The following is a 6,000-nucleotide window of genomic DNA, read 5'->3' on the forward strand; positions in this document are numbered from 1 at the left end:
CCAGGAGGTCTTGTCCATGTCCCAACAGATCAGGATGATGGTCTAATTTTGGCCAGCTCAACCCCTGAGATCTCATGGTAGTGAGCATTTATGGAGTACTTAGGATATACTCTAATAGGCACTTGGCCTTTCCTAACCATTGTATCCTCCTAGCAACACAGCGAGAAATGTAACACGTATGCTCATCTTACGCATTTGGAAACAGAGGCTTAGTCACCTTATGTAACTTGCTCAGAGTCACAACACTAAGTAGTAAGGCTGGGATTCAAACCCTCAGGGGGTCTGCTTAACCTCACCTCCAGAGCCCTTGCACTGGGAGTTAATGTAAGTGACATGCTTAGTGTATGTCAGGCTTAGTGCCTGGCACGCAGCGGGTGATGATTAGGTGTTAGCTGCCGTATTAGTTTCTGCTGCCGCTATAACAAATGACCACAGTCTGGCTGGCTTGAAACAGCAGAAATGTATTTTCTCCTAGTTCTGGAGGCATGAAGCCCTGAGTCAGTGTCACTGGGCTGAAATCGAGGTGTCGGCAGGGCGGGGCTTCCTTTGGAAGTTCCAGGGGAGAATCCGTTCCTTGCCTCACCCACGTCTTTGGCTGCCGGCTTCGGTTGGCTTGTGGCCGCATCACCTGGACCTGGGAATGGAAGGTCACATTGCCTTGCTGGTGGTGTCAAAGCTCCCTCTGCCTCTTTCCTGCAAAGTCACTAGTGATGGCTCTTAGGGCCTCTCCAGATCATTCAGGAGAGCCTTCCCAGGATCAGCCGTCTCAGGATCCTTTATCACATCTGCAAGATCTTTTTTCCCCCTTTTTTTCTTTTATTTTTACTGTAAGGTAATGTTCACGGTTCCAGGGATTAGGCCTTAGAGAGCTTTTGGGGAGCCATTATTCAGCCCATCACAGCTCCTGGTGTTATGGCTAGCACTGTCTCTCTTTACTGAACAGGTGACCGAGGGGGTCCTAATGGAACAGCCTGGCCAGGAGGGGAGTTGGCTTTCCTGTTCCGTCTCCATCAGATTCCCTGCCCGGGAGGAGGCGGAGCCCTTGGCTGTCCCCTGATCCAGTGCTACTCTCCCTGGGCTGCCGAGTTGAGAAGACAGAGAGCCAGGGCAATGGGCTTAGCTTCTGAGCAGCCTCCTTCTTGGGCCTTAAGCCTGGAGGAAAGGGTGTGAAGAAATTGCAGGTAGGAGGGAGCAGTGATGGGAGATGTGGCTGGGATGCCTCAAGGAGGGATGAGAGAGATATTTGGAACATGGCCCTTTGGAGAGACGGGTGGTAGCCAAGGCCAGCAGCTCTGGTTTCCTTTTGTGTGTAACTGAGTCTGACATCATGCAGCAGCAAGAAGAGACCTTCCACGGGGCTCTGGGTGAGCTGGCAGAGAGCTCAGGCCAGCAAGGCCTCGGTCCCATCCCAGACGGGCTGTGCTGTGGTCTTGGATAAGTCACCTAACCCCTCGGGGCCTCACTGGCTCCCTCTGAGGGGTACGGGAGTAATTGAGTAATTAATGCTCGCTTTTAACTACCAGGCAGAGCTAAGGGAGAGGAGTAGGAGTGCTGGGCCGGCTGGGTGACCTCAGGGTATGTTCCTTCTTACTAGGTTTTTTCCATCCCACCCCATTACCTTCAGTCCACAAACACGGCTGTAGAAGGACCTGCCATGGAGAGGACTGAGAAGTCACGATTTTTCGGGGGTGTCTGTGTGGGTGTGCACCAGGTTAGGAGGTGTTTAAGGGAAGTCTTAGGAAGGAAACCTTCAAGGGGCCAAAATGGCCTTATCCCTCCCCCTCCCCCATACATAGTAGCTCTTCTAAACATTCCTATTCCAAAAGTTCTAAAAAGAATGGTCCACATTGGTCAAGACTGGAGCGAGGGAGGTCTGTGGGAAGGCACGCCTGGGGGCCAGGAGGGAAGGCGGCCCCATAACTCTGGGGGGGGGCGGGGGGGTGTGTGGGACCGGCTGTTGCTTTGCTACTTGATTTCACACCATCCCCTATTGGCCTCTACGGTTAGTGGAGAAGCGAGGCTCTTATCTCTTATCTCTTCTGCAGCTTGAGGCCAAAGGTAGGAGCATCACCTCACCATTGAATCGGAGGAGTCTTGGCTGATAACACCTCTGACCTTTAATTTTGTTTTGGTTGGGTCTGTTGGAGGCTGCCTGTGGCGAGAACTCTGCCTCTAGCAAATGGCTTTAATGTTTGCTGCTGATGGAGAGACAACGGGCTTGCCAAAGGACACGGTGGCGGGGGTTCCATGGCCCAGCGCTTGTCCAGCTTCTGACGGAGGAAGCTTTCGGACGTTCCGTTTTCCTCAGCGTTCCTGATCAGCTTCGGTACCCAGCAGCGCCCGTCCTGTGTTGCGCACGAGGCTTTGTAAAGACCAAATGAGTCCCGGGCAGGAAAGGACTTAGAGTAGTTGAACATATAATCTGGACACCAGACAGAGAGGATTATGGTTTTACTGTGTTGACTGGAGGAACAGGAGGTGAGGTGGTGGCTGGTTGAATTCTCCGGCATAGACCTACCTACCTATGCTCTCAGGTCGTCCTTTTTGGCTACAGGGAATATTTGAACAACGCCTACCTAGTCAAAGAGCAGGACAGTGGAGGAAGGAAAGATCTGGGATAAGCACCTTGGACTTGGCTTTGATAGTGAGCTGCATTAGCTATGCTTCGCCGCCCAAAGATAAAAGGCCCTCAGAGCTGCCTTCACACGGGATTGAGAGGCACCTTGCCCCGCCGTGAATTACAGTATCCAGTTTCTCTGGCCTTCTCCAGCTTTCCTGGGGGTTGACATTGGATCCCGTGGAAGTCCTTGGTCAACTCAGCGTCTCTGAGTCGTGGCCGATTCTGTAGCTGCTTTCCCCGGGGTCCTGGGGTAGAGAGAGGACACCAGCGGTGGGCGCCCCAGAGCTGAAGGGATCTTCTCGGTGGGCAGGGCAAAGGACTCCCTCGAAGTCACCCATCATCTCCGTGCACCCACGCCACAGTCCCCTACGTCTGTTAGTTTGCTGTCGGAAAATTGCTCTCACGTGCGCCAAACAGCCCTCTTGATTGGCGCAGCTGTCCCGTGAGGCAAAGCTCGGGGTGACAGCCTCGTTTTAAAGATGAAGAGGCTTGAGGCTCGGAGGAGCTCGGGCACTTGACCTGGGTGCAGTCCGGTCGCCCCGCGAGGCTTGAGCTAACCCTGCAAGTCCAGGGAGCTTCCCAGGCCGCACACGGGCCCCGGTTCCAAAGGGAAGACTTCGACACACATTTTTATTTTCAACTATTGAGGTATCATTTATGTACCTGAAACTAAGTCTATTTATGGATTGATCAGTTTTGTCCAAAGCGTACCCCCGTGGCATCACCACCACAAGACCCGGCACTTGCCCGTCACCCCTGACAGTTTCCTCGTTCCCCTTTCCACCCTCTCTCTGGGGAACCAGCCTGCTTTCTGTCGTTGTAGATGAGCTTGCATTTTCCAGATCTGCACGGAGGGGGGAGTCCCACAGTGTACCCTCTCGTGCCCGCCTGGCTTCTTCCCTTCTGCATATTTTGGAGACTTCCGTGGTGCTGCGTGAATCAGTAGCTCGTCTCCTCCGGTTGCTAGCAGACCGCGGTGGATTTGAAATGACCGGTAACGCAATTACAGCCCCTCGCACAGACCTTCTGCGGAACTTCCACTGCGCCCTGGAAATAGTACCATGGGTTTTTAGATCCCTTTAGAGACCGCGAAGCAGATTCATATGCATGATTACTGTCAAGTCTCAGACCTTGAGAGTTTCTACTAAGGTTTGGAAGAGTGAGTGCCACAGAGAGTGACGAGCGTCGTGCTTTGTGACTCTGTCCTGTGATTTTTTGTCCCCACCCCGCCCCCTGCCCTCCACTGCCTCAAACTCTAGCTGCTTTTCACCAAGGGCGTGGGCACTCGTTCTCAGAGCTCAACGCTTGGCTTTTCAGAGAAGCCACATGCAAACCTAGGGGACTCTGAGTCTCCCGCCAGCTCTCCTCCGGCCAGTGACAGGGGCGGCAGAGGGATTGGTGCCAGCCAGCAGCATCCCCTGCCTGCGTGTGTGTGATGGGGTGTCCCACTGCTTGGGCAGCCAGGCACGGAAGAGACCCCAGCATTGGCTGCCCAAGACACAGAAGTCTAGCCTGCGACTGGTCAGGCAGCCGGGACATGTTGGGCAAGTGGCTGGAAATGCCATGCTTTAATTTCCTAGCCAGGAAAATGTTGCTAGTAGCAGTCCTTACCTCGAAGGGCTGCTGTAAAGGCCAGCAGTGCCATTCCATGCCCATGGCCAAGGAGTCTGTGGCATCCGGTGAGCCCTCGGTGAAGACGGGGACGGTCCTTCTACTGCAATGGTGATTCTATTCTGCTCAGCTCCTTTATGGGCTGTCTCCAAGGTTCAGCTCCCCACTCCTCATGGCAAGGAGTCGTGAGTAGGAGGTAGCGCTGTGCCTTTCCCCAGCCCTTGGGTTCTGTTCCCCGGCACCTCTGTCTGCAGAGTGCCCTGAGGGGTGCAAGGCAGAGGAGAAGCAGACCGGGGCACAGCCAGCGCCGCCCCCAGCGCCGCCCCAGCTGCGGACTGTAACGAATGGCCCGGGCTGGAGTTGCGCTGGAGTGCCAGATGGTTGTCTTCTGCTTAGCCTCACATGGAATCAGACTCCATCCCTGGAAAGAGAGAGAGAGAGAGGAAAAAAATCTCACTCAAGAGTGTGCTTCTCTGCTCCGAGATGGGCACAATCCCCGCAGGTTGGCGCGGCTGCTGGAGAGGAAGATGCCCGGGGTCCCCATCAGGCTGACAGCTCTTGTCTTCTTCGTTGGAGGATTTTCCCAGGGGCCACTGGGCATCACCCAGAGGCTTGTGGGAGAATGTCCCTGGAGGACAGACGGAGAGCTGGAGCAGGGGCCTCTGCCCTCCAGACCTTCTGTCAGGGTTCAGGATTATGTGATAGAACATCTCCTTTCTTGTCGGCCCCTCTCGCTCACACCCCCCGTTTTTCCTGATGGCTTTGCCGGCATGTTCTTGGCCACCTCCTGTTTATGGGGGTGAGGCCTCTTGGGAAGGCCTCCGATGAACATCCAGAAATTGTCTGAGTTCTTGCTAGGTGCATGGTACCCTACTAAATTCTGTGCCATTCTCAGGAGGAAAAGATGAATGCTAAGTTTCACCACCTGGCACTCTGAACTCAGCTGTCAGAGGCGGCCTGGGACTCTCTCTAGCTGGCTGAACACCCTCCGCAGTGACCCTCCGGGGAGCAGGTGTGCTTTTTCTGGGCGTGGTGAACAACACTTTACAGATAGTGTGAAGGTTCTGCACTCGGTTCCCACCCCACCGGTAGCCCCGCGGTAACAGAAAGCAAACTCAGTTTCCCTTTCTTTCAGGCCCCGGCTTTGAGTTCTTGCTCTGGTCTTGCTTATCGGCTGTTTGAGTTCACACCCATCTCCGTCTCTTCCCAGGCCTCAGTCTTCCCAGCTGTAAATGGGGTTGAAGTCAACCACATCTCTTGCATTCTGGGGACCCGCGGGTGACATGGACCCATGGTTTTGGACAGCACAGGATGTTTTCACTGTGTCTCCTATGCTTTTCTGTTTCTGTTTTGTTTTATTTTCCCCAGTACCTTACTGTCAAATTCTTCTCTCCCTTTAAAGAAAACCCTTCAGGACTGCCCATTGATATTCTAGAGAGTAAATAAGCAGAAAGAATGATAGCGGCCAATTACAATGGGGAGGGGGAGGGCCATTTAAGTAGTATACAATGGTATAATTTTCAAATTGGTACATAATGTGCTTTCTTGCATAAAACAGCCAAAGTGCTGGTTGAATGAAAGAGGAGGTTAGTGCCTTGAGCCCCGCCCCTGGGGGAAACAAATGGCTCCTGGGCACCTTTTTAATTAAAGGGGCACCTTCCCTTCTGGAAGTCACCAGCTGCTTGTGTAACAATTCACACTGTGCTCCGTTGCCCCAGTGGAAGCACAAACATTCTCGTACAGAAAGCCAGTAGTGGCAGTGAACTCCA

Source organism: Martes martes, assembly GCF_963455335.1.
Source record: "Martes martes genome assembly, contig: scaffold_248, whole genome shotgun sequence".
Classification (NCBI taxonomy): domain Eukaryota; kingdom Metazoa; phylum Chordata; class Mammalia; order Carnivora; family Mustelidae; genus Martes; species Martes martes.